General features: G+C 40.8%; 1 long non-coding RNA gene across 1 annotated transcript; it reads right to left on the bottom strand.

Annotated features, from left to right (window-relative positions):
* Positions 1-232: 232 nt before the first annotated feature.
* LOC115510333 lies at positions 233-12224 on the bottom strand. The gene is made up of 4 exons (XR_004343381.1): positions 12029-12224; positions 3273-3338; positions 755-874; positions 233-392 (listed from the first exon to the last, which is right to left on the bottom strand). It is a non-coding gene; the product is annotated as an uncharacterized LOC115510333 (long non-coding RNA).
* Between the last annotated feature and the right edge of the window lie 228 nt (positions 12225-12452).

The raw sequence follows: 12452 nt of genomic DNA, 5'->3' as shown, positions 1-12452 counted from the left end.
AACCTGCAACAATTCTTATTATTGCAATGTCTCCTTTGAAAGCAATATTTTGTCATCTTGAGAAAAAAAATACATACTTCCCATCCTTATGGGACAACAATTACGTAGAAATGGTGCACTGCAGGAAATGGAGTCAGGCGTGTTGGGAACTACAGATCTGGGCTGTGTGGTCAGCAGAAATTCCCCCAGAAAATAGGTACTCTGAAAAATCTGCTTTCTTACTTACAGATTTTCTCTCTCTGTCTTTTTTTTAATAGTGGACGTTCTCCCACCAGGTTATCCTTTACGTTCCCATCTCACTGCATAGTGCAAAGCCATGGTGGGGCTCATTTTTCAGACAATGTGGGATGATGTTCAAGACTTGACACATAATCAGCAGTAAGACTGGCGCCCTGGCCAACAGAGTGGAAATATTCACTTTGAAAAGGGATATCATAAACCAAAGTATGAGAATCACATTAAAACACATGTCTATAAAACACAACCTATGCCCTGAAGCTGACATTTGACCTCTCATACTTGCATATGAAAAATGATTTTCTGCTGCCCAAAAGTATGTTTCAGAAATTGATATGAGGGGAACTGTCTCACTTTTCCATGCAGGGATAGAATTTCAGAAAGGCAGTCTTCTCCCTGCATTCAGTTTCATTCATTCTTACCTGTAAAGCCTAAGAACTAGAAGTTAAGTTTAAAAGGAGTATAATAATATCTTCCCGGTGATAATTTATCTTCACGCTTAAGAGAGTTGGCTTACCTAATTGTTCTCCATTTACAGATGGTGTTGAAGTCAATCATATTGGACTCTCTTCTTTATCTTTCATCCTTTTTATAATTAATCTTCTTGCTCATCAATTAAAATATATTAAATATTGATCTGTTGGAGAAGATATACCTTTTATTTTTACTGTATTGCTGCCTTTTATTATCATTTGATAATAAAATGGTTCTGTTACATTTTAGAATTAGATACACTAAGGTAAATTGTAGGAATCTCTCTCTCTCTCTCTTTTTTTTCTTCAGTAGTTCTTATATGCCCTGGTCCTAGTCCATTGTATGATTAGGTTTAATTGGATTTGTAGACCTCATCTTGTCATATGTCACTTGTGTCATTATGGCGTGGCAGGAATAAAAATGGCTGTTGAAACTGTTGCCTTGAATTTGAATTGAAGGTACTTCTCCTTTATTTATTTTATTTATTTTTGAGAGACAGAGTGGGCAGGGGAGGGGCAGATAGAGAGAGAAAGAGAGAGAGAGAGAGAGAGAGAGAGAGAGAGAATCTGAAGCAGGCTCCAGTCCCTGAGCTACCAGCACAGAGCCCAATGTGGGGCTTGAACTCACGAGGCGTGAGATCATGACCTAGCCAAAGTCAGATGCTTAACCAACTGAGCTACCCAGGTGCCCCAAAGGTACTTCTCCTTTAAATGGCCTTGAACAGTTTGCTCTGTCTCAGTGATTCCCCATTTTCTAGTGTGTAAAATGTAAGCAGTGACCCTAACCTACCACAGAGCACTTTGGAGAGCATCAGATGGATGTACTTGAGACTTAACTGCTCATGCATGTAAGGTGCGTTGCCTTACAGAAGTGTGGACATACAAATATTAAAAGTGGAGACATGAATTCTGCTGCTTTCTGAGGTGACGAATGCTGCTCTGTAAGCAGGAAGGAGTGTACACGTGTAGATCTGTGGTGACGTAGCTGATAACATGAGTGACCTGCCAGGTGCCTTTAGCCTCGGCCCAGCCTCCCCCTGCCTGAGGGCTTCCTCTGTTGGGCTATCACGCAGCAGGCCCCACACCAGGTACTGAGGTCCTGAGGTGCCGGCCCAGCGTCCTCCATCCAGGGTTAATGAGAATTGGTTAGTAAGGACGCTAACTCCTTTGCCCCTTGGGTGCGATGGTCCTGAGATACGTGTTCTACATGGTCTCCCAGTTCCCTGGCAGCTGGTGAAGCTCCACTAGCCCACAGTGGTAGTTTAATTGATACCCCATCCTCTGTCTGCTGTCTTCCCTGTTTTGTGTCATATCCCCCCTACTGGTGCTTTTTGGGCTCACCTCCTTGCAGAGCCCTGATCTCAAGGCTGCTTCTGGGAGGCGCAAACAAACGAGACACTTCCACTGTCCCTCAAGGCCCAGCAGGCTTAAAACCCTCCTATGCCACTTGAGCCTTTGCCGACTTCCTGCCAGCCCCTGGATCTGTTTCAGTCCCTCAAATATGCTCAGCCGCATGCTCTCTCAGGGCCTTTGCTCATGCTGTTTCCCTCACTGGGACACATTTTACCCTTTATCATAATGTTCACAGCAGTTTGTGTGTGTTCATTTTTCTGGTATCAGTTCAAAAATTCAGTGTTCAGGAAAGACTGGCATCCCTGCCTAGACTGGTTTCTACCTCTGTATACTTCTTATCCTTTAATCTTCCTAGCGTTTATTACAGTTTGTAATTATATACATGTGGGGACATTCCACTGTCTGCCTCCCCAAAGGAATGTAGAACTCTAAGAGGGCAAGGATCATTTCTATTTTACTCTCTATTTTTTTCCCTTAAGTCCTGGCAGAGTGCTTATTGACTCTTTATTGAATGAATAAGTGTGAGGGTGTGTGTGTGTGTGTGTGTGTGTGTGTGTGTGTGTGTGATTGTATCTATTCCTTTATTTTTAACGTAACATCTGCTTCCAGAAGTTTCACTTATCAGCCCTTCCCCTTAGAACAAAAGGCTCCTGGGACTAAAATTCTCTCACATCCACCATGATGGAAGTGGAGCTCTGTATCATCAGAACTCTTTCTAGAGTAGAGTAGACTGGGGTGGAAATAGGAGCTGTTACAGCAGCTGTGGTAGGCAGGTGAGAAGGAAGTGACCCAGAAGCTGCTGCCAGTGAAGGCTTGAACCTTTGGGGTCAGTCCGTGGAGTGTCCTGGGGCTGGAGTTGAGCTCTGGAAAACAAAAATCCCCTCCATTTTGCTGAGAGGCTTAAGATATTTTCCTTTTAGGGGTTCACTTCCCTTTTATGACCCCCATCCAAGGATTTCTCAGTGCACATTTTAATCCATGTATCAGATCTTATGGGGTGCGTGGGTGGCTAAGTTGGTTAAGTGTCCAACTCGATTTCGGCTCCAGTCATGATCTCACAGTTCTAGTCCCGGCAGAACAGCCTGACAGTGGTTTCTGTGCTGACAGTGCAGAGGCTGCTTGGGATTCTCTGTCTCCCTCTGTTTCTGCCCCTCCCTGCAATCTCTATCTCTCAAAAATAAACATTTAAAAAAAATAAAAAGAACTTACCTGTATCAGAATTGCGTCGTCTTTGAGTTTTAGTGGTCTATTGCATTTTCTCTGGAATGGTCCATTCTGTGGGTAGATTGTATTTAGCGTAAATTTTTATTAAAAAAAAAAACAACAAAAGGATGGATACCAGAATGTTCTGATATTCTAGTATAGTATCAGAATTCTAAATATAATTATTCAGTTTAAAATGTTAATGAAAATAAATTATAATAAATGTGTAAAAACTGCTTTAAAAATGTATACTAGATTCTCGTGAGAAGTGATATTTAGATATCCTTGGAATAGAAAATGTGTACATGTGAGCACTTCATCCCTTCCAGGGTCATGTGTGTGACAGCTTCTTGTGAACCATGTAAATGAGAGGCAATGCCCTTCTCCCTCACTGTATTTCTACATGGGCACACTTGTGTGTAGGAGAAACAAATCTCTTAACTATTGGGATAATGCAATCAAACATCACCAGCCCTTACTCCAGAAATCTCCAGGTATCTGAAGCAGAATAACAAAATCGTTTCCTATTTCTCAGTTTTGCTTGAACAGCGACCTCATTCTGGACTTTGTTTTCTGTGTGCTGACATCATCCTTGTGCTCTGAGCAGTTGTCTCTGATCAGCTGCATCAATTAAGGGAATCAGTCCCCCAGCTTGGTAGTCAGAAATGCTGGGGAAGTTTACAATGGGCCCTTAGGGAAGGACTCAGATGTACAAATGAAATTACAATAATATCAGTAGAGAGGATACCTGTTGGGTTTCTTTCTTTCTTTCTTTTTTTTTCCTAGAGCAGAAGGAACCTTAGGGGAAATGAACACCTGGTGAAATGGTTTGCTCAAATTCATTTAGCAATTTATTTTTTTCATTCCTGTAGGGGAATTAGCAGAGTGCTAAAGGTTTTAAAGAATTCAGATGAAAAGCCATCTGTTCCCTGGGCTTTGTTCAATCTGAATTTAAGGATGGCTTTGGAGATTTCCTATTCCCTAATTAATTCCTCTAGATGAGCTTGTGGGGTTGGCTCAATTTATTTTTTGAAAGATGGAAAAAAATGCTCCCATCAATTAGTCCTTTGTTACATCGTGACTGAGATGGAAATAGCTTTTTGCCAAATGGAGCGAGGAGCTGAGAGATGCCTGTGTTTGCAGTGGCCAGGTGTCCTTTGTCATTAGGCCTGGCTTTGATGTAAGTCCTGTTCTCTGGGCCTTTCAGATAATTGGTGAGAAAGCACCCAGCCTTGCAGGAGTCTGAGTAATATTTAGCCTGAAGCACAAAGGCAGGGAAACCAAAGCACTGAATGGGAGTCATGTTTTAAAGAGCATAATTGTTCTAACAATTGTTTGTATTACCACGTGTAATGCATTATCGTTGAAGGCTCCCTGAGTATGGTTTTCTAGAATAGAGTTTTCTATGTGGACAAGCATGAGGCAGCCAGCTAGAGGATTGAATAAGGGAGAAGCAGAGGAAAGGGAAAGAGAGAGGGAAACAGAGACAAGAGAGAAGATAGGAGGGGGGTGAGACCCTCCAATAAGTTGGCTTATGGATTTGGCAGTGTGACAGTATAAAAGTGTAAAAATCTGCCTTCTTAACTTATGTCTGCTCTCAAATTAGAGCATCAAACTAATGCCTTGTGCAGAAATCTCCATCCACCATGAGACACAAAAAGTTTGAGGCTTTCAGATCCATTGGTTGGGGATGGGTCCAGGCCATTCTGAATGGCACATTGAAAGAAATGGTTTTAAAGAAAAATGATGATCCAGTGGTATTATTTTTAGAACATTACATAGGTTTTAATCCTCTCATGTCCCTATTTTATTTTCAAGATGACTGGGTAATTTTTTATAAGACTTATGTCTGGCAGACTCAGATCACTGGTTGTTTCACAATGCAGGGTAAGCCTTAAATTCTCCTGTAGCAGGTAGTAAGGAGGATATGATACAGGGGAAGTACCAGCCAGAGCAGGATAGAATGGGAACTCTCAGTCCTTCTGCCTGGTGGATTGTAGGAAGGAGAAGAGCGCCAATAAGGAGGGAGAAGAGCTGGTGATCTAGTCTTAAATCCTGTAGGGTATTTTTTCTCAGATCAGTTAAATGAAGAAAGAAGGTGCAGTTCTTCAATCAAGATACACACACACACACACACACACACATGTGTGTGTGTGTGTATATATCTTATATATATCTTATATGAACACATATATGTATACATATCTTATGTATATAATATATATAAATATAAATATATATATATTTATATATGACTAAGTCAGCAGTGTGGCTTGCTTGGGATGTGTGTGTGGAGACAAGCATGATCTGGGGGCATCTGGAATTTCCTACGTGTTCCATTGTAGAGTGGAGGTTGCTACTGATGACAGCTGGAGAGAAGGGTTACCACGGTGGAGACACCAAGAGCTTTCGAGCTGAATGTCTCAGGTTTGACTGCCTGGTTGGGATTGGGTAGAAGTCATGGTGGACACTTGGGGGAGTAGGATATGGATTGCCAGCAAGAGTCAGGGAGGACCTAACCTAACTCAACAGGAAGGGACATCATCGCCTAAGACCAGAGAGAGTAAGACCGTATGGTCACAAGCAGTAAATATCACAATGATGTTACCTAGGAGAGCAGTGAAAAGGTAGATACAGGACCCATTGCCAGTAATGGCCCATGGATGCCTTGGTCAGGAGAGCATCACAAGACTTCCCCCCAACACACTCATATACCTTCCCCTACCCGCAGTCACCATGGGACAGAGGACCTGTCCCCACCATGGGAAGGAGGAGGGAAAGAGATGAATCACCAGGCTGGATAGTTACAGCATGTGTAAAATTAAAGGAGAAGGTGATATTCCTCTATGTCATATTTAAGTCAACATTTGTACATAAAATTGTACAAAGATTAGACCAGTGTAGGAAAAAAAATCACATAAAATGCTATGTTGTCTTTGCCCATCTGTATGTAATAGAAGGAAATTTATGACTCTTTGCCACAGGATCCTTTCAAGTATTAAAGAAGTAAGATTGAGAAAGGGAAGTTATCTGGGAGGAGGGCTTTTTCTTTTTAACTACAGAAAGAATAATTTTGAACACTTTGCCTGAAAACTTTTGTTTACCACCCAGTCCCCTTAGGATGAAATTCAAATTCTTCTGCATGCCCCTCCAGATGTCACGGGGCCTGTCACCTGATTGTCTTTCTAAACTGCATTGTTTCCCTCCACTTTCTTCCTGTCCTGCCAGATCCAGAGATTACCAATATTTGTGCCTCGCTCCCACTTCACGTTGCTCCAGGGTTGCACGTGTATGTGCTGGTGTCTCTACCTGGAACACTGTTCATTTCCTCCAGACAGAAGCCAACCTCCCCAGTCTCCCTCATCCATACCTCCACCAACAACCGTATGGGCTCCCCTACCTGCTTTCACAAACTTACCCACTGCCTGAGACCAGGGGAAGGATTTTTCCTCCTTTGGGACCATGGACCCATTTAGTCATGCTTCAATACATACAATAAAGTGTATGAGCAAGGAGAACAGTTCTTTTGAAATACATCTATCAAAATTTAAGAGGAAATAAATTTATTCTTCTTTATTCATGTGTTAAATGTGCTTCTTTATTCGTGTGTTAAATGACAAAATACAGTGATGGGTTTAATAACCTCTGTCATTTGAAGTGATGATAAGCATAAAGGACATTTTAAGATATCTTCAGTAACTGTGATATGATGTGAAAATATCTATGATTCCTACTTTGTGACCACAGAGTCCATTTTTGCTGCTGTGGTTTGTTGCCTTACAATCATTATAGAAAGACATACTAAATTTTCAGTTAGAGTTATTGAAAGTAAAGATGTAATATTTTTCACATTCCAAGTTCATAACCCTAAAGGGAAGACCCTTGATATTTCCACCTGCTCTTCCTGGCCCTGCAGCCTGTGCTAAGCTCTTTCTCTGTCCCCATGGCATACAGAGCTGTCCCTTTATAGCATGTACCACCCTGGATTGGAACCAACTGTTTTTCATCTATGGATTGTCACTATATATAAGCTTTATGAAGTCAGGTCTATCTGCTTATCATTTCCCTATTCCCGGCAGAGGGGTTTCCATATATAGCTGTGGCATTAGGTTGAGCTTTTAGAGGTCTAGTTATGTTTTTAAAGTATAAATAATCTGGGGTGCCTGGGTGGCTCAGTCAGTTAAGCATCGACTTTGGGTCAGGTCATGATCTTACGGTTCGTGAGTTTGAGCCTCACATTGGGCTCTGTACTGACAACTCAGAGCCTGGAGCTTGCTTTGGAATCTGTGACTCCTTCTTTCTCTCTGCCTCTCCCCCACTCACACTCTGTCTCTTCTGTCTCTCAAAAATTAAATAAATGTTAAGATTTTTTAAAGTATAAATAATCTGAGCCCTACTCCCCAAAGAATTGTATTTTTTATTGTTTTCAGACATTTAAATCACCAATTCTACTTGTAAAAGCTTATTCAAATGTCTTTTTAAGATAGGCTTTCCTTCAAGGCTCATGTAAATGATGTAAATGTTATCAACTCATTGATATATTATCCACTCATTGATAACAACCATCTGGATTGCGTTCGCTGATTTATTTGGCCACCATTAATTTGAAATGCTTATTTATTGGGTCTGACGTTACTAAAGGTTGATCCTTGGGTAAATGATTGTAGCACAAACAAGGTCAGGGGCCAAACAATGCTCATTGCAGGAGCAGTACCTCATTGGAGAAACTCACTGCCCCAGATCACTTGCAGACATACATACATGTCTCCTGGTACCCTCATTGAGTATGGGGCAGTGACCTAGGTAGGATTTGGCAGGGCCTGACTTCTGACTTTGCAGGAGAGCTTCTGACCCTTGGGCTGTGGATCTTTGATACTATATGACTAGACTGTGATGTGATCAAGGACTAGGATATGATAGTAAAATGAAGAGCAGAAACTTAGTGCTGACCTTCTGCAGTCGGCTTAGTCCTCATCTGTGATGAGGATGGAAGGGAGACACAAGCCCCTGCTCTGGCATTATCAAGAAGTTGGATTGCAAGACTTGTAATTGCAACTGGATCACATGAGTTAGCAGCATGGTCAGCCATGTTGGAATTCTTGGTTGGTAAAGCATAGACGCCTCCATTGGCAAGACTGAGGGTGGAGGGGAAGAGGGGTTGCGTTTCAGGCCTTAACTGTTAACCAAGCTGTTACCAAGCATTGATTGGCTTGCACACTAACCATTGTGGGTTTCTCACAGAGCACTGCAGAAGGAAAACTCCTTTTAGGAGAGGCCAGGCTTCAGGGGTCAGTCCTTGGACAAATTAACCCTTCTCTCTCAATTATTAACTTACCGGTTCCTAAATTTCCTCTCTTAAAAAATGGCACCCTTTTCTATAATTGTGGAAGGAGTAAGTGAGGTGATTACATTTAACACCATTGGCACAGTTCTTGGCAGACAATAAGAACTCGTATTTTATTATCATTTTTCTTGTGAACGTTTATACAACATTAGTGACAACTTGCTTAGAGTAAGATTTTCTTCAAGCACCAACTAGACTATAGTGATCTGCTCTTTCTATCTCTGGAGGACCATTTTCTGAGTAGTTTATTTAGGTTCTTATTACTGTGTTCTCTTCTCTATTGGTTTCCTGTATATGTTTCTGGCTTCTTTTTTTAAATTTTTTATTTTAATTTTTTAATTTTTTTATTTTTTTTCTGGCTTCTTAACAAGATTGAAATTCATATCTCATATTTTCTGGTGTACCCCATGCCCTGGCTCCAATTCTTGCCTAGACCAAAGAGCAAAGAAACTCGACAAATATGGATTAATTATTAAGATAGTCATAAGTACTTTACATAGATTCCCTTGAAGGCAAGCCATTGAGAAATTCTACTATCCCATTTTGGTATTTCTCATTTGGTTTTAAAATATGGTTTATAATTCATTTGGGTTTTAGCTCATATAGTTACACCTAATTTGTAACATTTCACTAATATCTTTCTCATTATAAATAGAGTATTATATTTAATGTTTTTCACGGATGTACTTAACCTCACCAAACTTAACAGATTCGTATCAACAGTCTCCCCTGCCTTATGCCTTCCTCAAGGCATCTAGAAACTGAAATATGCTGGGTTCAGCACTTTCCCTTTCCCTGTATGGAGGGATGTTGTCAATTCACACCAGTGACTCCTCCACAGTCTTACTACCCAGGATGCCATTCTTCTCTTCCCAGCCCTCAATCCAGGAGGGTATCCACACTCTCTGAGTATGGCTTTTCTAGGCCTCTATACCCTAACCTACCCGTGCAGATATGCAACATCCAGTCCTTCATTCAGCTAACCAATCTATAAGCTGATCTCTCCTAGCATGTGTCTAGAGGAGCTGATTTACCTTTTGAAAATTTGCCAAATACTTTTCGTATGCATAGCTGCTCATGTCCTCTGTCTTCTAAATAAGAGTAGTAATTCTGTAAGAGATCTACTTCCAGAATCTCGATTCTGCCACATTAGCTTAATGGCCGAATCAGAAAATTTACAAATTACCTAATTTTCCTGCAGCTCAAAGTCTTTGTCACTAAATTTTGTATTAGTACTTACCTCACTTCTCCTATCTGGAAATAAAGTGACAGCATGAAACATGCATAGGGATCTCTTTGCCCAGGTATTTCAAAATTCATACTTACATATTCTCCCTCAGACCTCTCCCCACTAAAATTGTTCATATCTTACCCAGTGCAAAATATACTACCGTGCTTGGAGAGAACATGCTCTTCCTTTAAAGCTTTTATCTTACTCCAGGCATTATCCTATTCCTGGCTAATTATTTGGTTTGTATAAAATCCTTATATGTTCTAATGTTTCTCTATTTACTCTGCTAACCCTCTGTTGGTTAGGGTTGGAGAAACATTTAGCAACAAAATTTAAATGAAAAGAAAGATGGTGTGTATGTTGTATGTGGGGGATGTGGTTTGCAGGAAGAGAAAGCCAACACAAATGGATATCATGGAAGATAGAGAATGTATACATATGTATTTGTCAGCAGGAGCTGGAGATACAGGTGGAAGTAGACAGTGATAGGAAGAAAGATGTACATAAGGTGACCAACAGACCAGTTGGCCTGAGATTGAGGGTTACTTGGGCCAGGAGACACTCAGTGTCAAGTGTGATGAGTTGGTTACCTTAGATGCAATGGAGATACAGTGAGACAAATTCAGTAACAAGAAACTGAATCATAAGGCAATGAGCTGGTTGTTTTGGAGGGTGGATCAGAAATTCAAACCACTGGTTGTTGATACTTAAGGGAAAAATTATGATAAATCCTGTAAGGATGGAAGCTAGAATCATTTTCCATAAAAAGGAACTCAGATGAAAGGGAGTCTCTCCTGAACTGATTTGTGGTCAAAGAATTATTCTCATCTGAACATGAGGAGCAGCCTCGTGCTACAGTGCTAGGATGATCAGGTTCAAGCCAGGTACATGAGGACCCAAGGGGTTAATCCTCATCCTTTGTGAGGCAGTCCCAAGGACAACTGCAAATGGGTCGACATGTTTGAACAGGCCACGGGTGCTATTCCTCCGGACTTCTGGTGCTCTTGATGAGAAGCAGCTAAATTAGCATGTCTCCTTGGCCCCATCATTGATTTTGATTTCTTCATTTACCTTGGGTATATCACTAGATCAGACCTTGCTATAGTCATTAACTTCTTAATATAAAACTGTATGGATAAAATAGGAAATTCCTCCAGAGCAGAATTTTGATCTTCAATCCTAAGACACAGGGAGAGAGTGGTATCTTACGAATATGAAGTCTGGGTTTAACAATCTTAAATCCTTTGGAGTGGGATAAGTTTCAGCTCTGTTTATTTTTTTCCATAAATGTTATGGTAATTTTTAAAAGGATTTTCAAAGTATGTGGTGATATCATCAAGTGAACAATCTAGAAAGCCTGACATTAAAACCCATTGAATGATCTTGAATTATCATTAGTGTTGGAGGCAGGCCTGCAATCTGTTTGAAATGCTCTCATTTGCAGCTATTTCCAATACACATTTTATTTTTTTTTCAATATTAAAAAGCTAGTGGTACAGGGGAAATCCAGATTCTTTTCTCTAAATCACTGGCCTCATGACAGGCTATATTAGACATGCCCTGTGGTGAGGGGATTAAAATATTACTAGCTTTGTTTTGAAACTGTGACACCAAGTGTGTTTTTGGAATCTTTCTGAGGTGGTTTGGGCCCTTGACTTGCCTGGTAACCACAGCTTCTGGACTAATCCAACTCACAGTTTGGGAATTTCCAAAGTGACTTAACAGGGGCCTTGGTTTATATATATTAATGCTGTCTGTTCCAGTTCACAAGTGAGCAGACCCTTCCTTTAATCAGCAGGTGGGGAACTTTTACACTTTGCCTCCAGACAGCAAATTTGGAGGGAATCTTTTAGACCAGAACTTCTCCAGTGCTAATGTGCATACCAATCACAGAAATCTTCCGGAAAACTTGTGGAATAATTAAGTCTGGGGTGAGGCATTTCCATCCAGGTGATGCCGATGCTACTAATCTACAAACCACACTCCACACAGCAAGATCTTAGAAATCAAGTGTGCGTGGGGTAGGAGTGTACCATGTGCTTTCAGGACAGTCAGAATTTATGAGTCTTGGTTGTCCTTGGGGTCAGTGCAACAGTGTCAGAGTAAACATCTTCAGCTATAATAAGCTCACCTGAATTTATGTATTATGATAACCCCTCTGGAGATAATTTTCTTTGTGACACTTACAGTTCTCTGTCCAAGTTGGCCTGTATCTCTTCTGGGAGGTGTTGCACACTTGATTTCTTCAGTTATGTCTGCTGTCCTTGCTTACCAGGACACGGAGAATTGATGATTCTTGCCAAGGAGTGACACTTGGGCTTTCTACTATCCTACCTAACGATGAAGGGCAGGCACAAAACATAATGCTTCCTCAGGTTAAAGGAAACTGATAACTCTTATTCAAGGAAACTCTAATTCAAAAGCAATGAACACTCAGATAAATATAGTTATCACTGTGAAGAGAAAGTAAGATAAAAATTAAAAAGTAAAAATGTGGGAAGAGTATATTCAAAGACAAAGCTGCGGAGTTGAAGACAGTGGTTCTGTTTCCTTTTTATTTTACCTGGCCTTATAAAATAGAAGGCCACAGAGAATTACTACCCTTGACAAT

This window comes from Lynx canadensis, chromosome A3 (genome assembly GCF_007474595.2).
Source record: "Lynx canadensis isolate LIC74 chromosome A3, mLynCan4.pri.v2, whole genome shotgun sequence".
Classification (NCBI taxonomy): Eukaryota; Metazoa; Chordata; class Mammalia; order Carnivora; family Felidae; genus Lynx; species Lynx canadensis.
The sequence above is the reverse complement of the archived record's forward strand: the minus strand, read 5'-3'. Positions and strand labels throughout refer to the sequence as shown.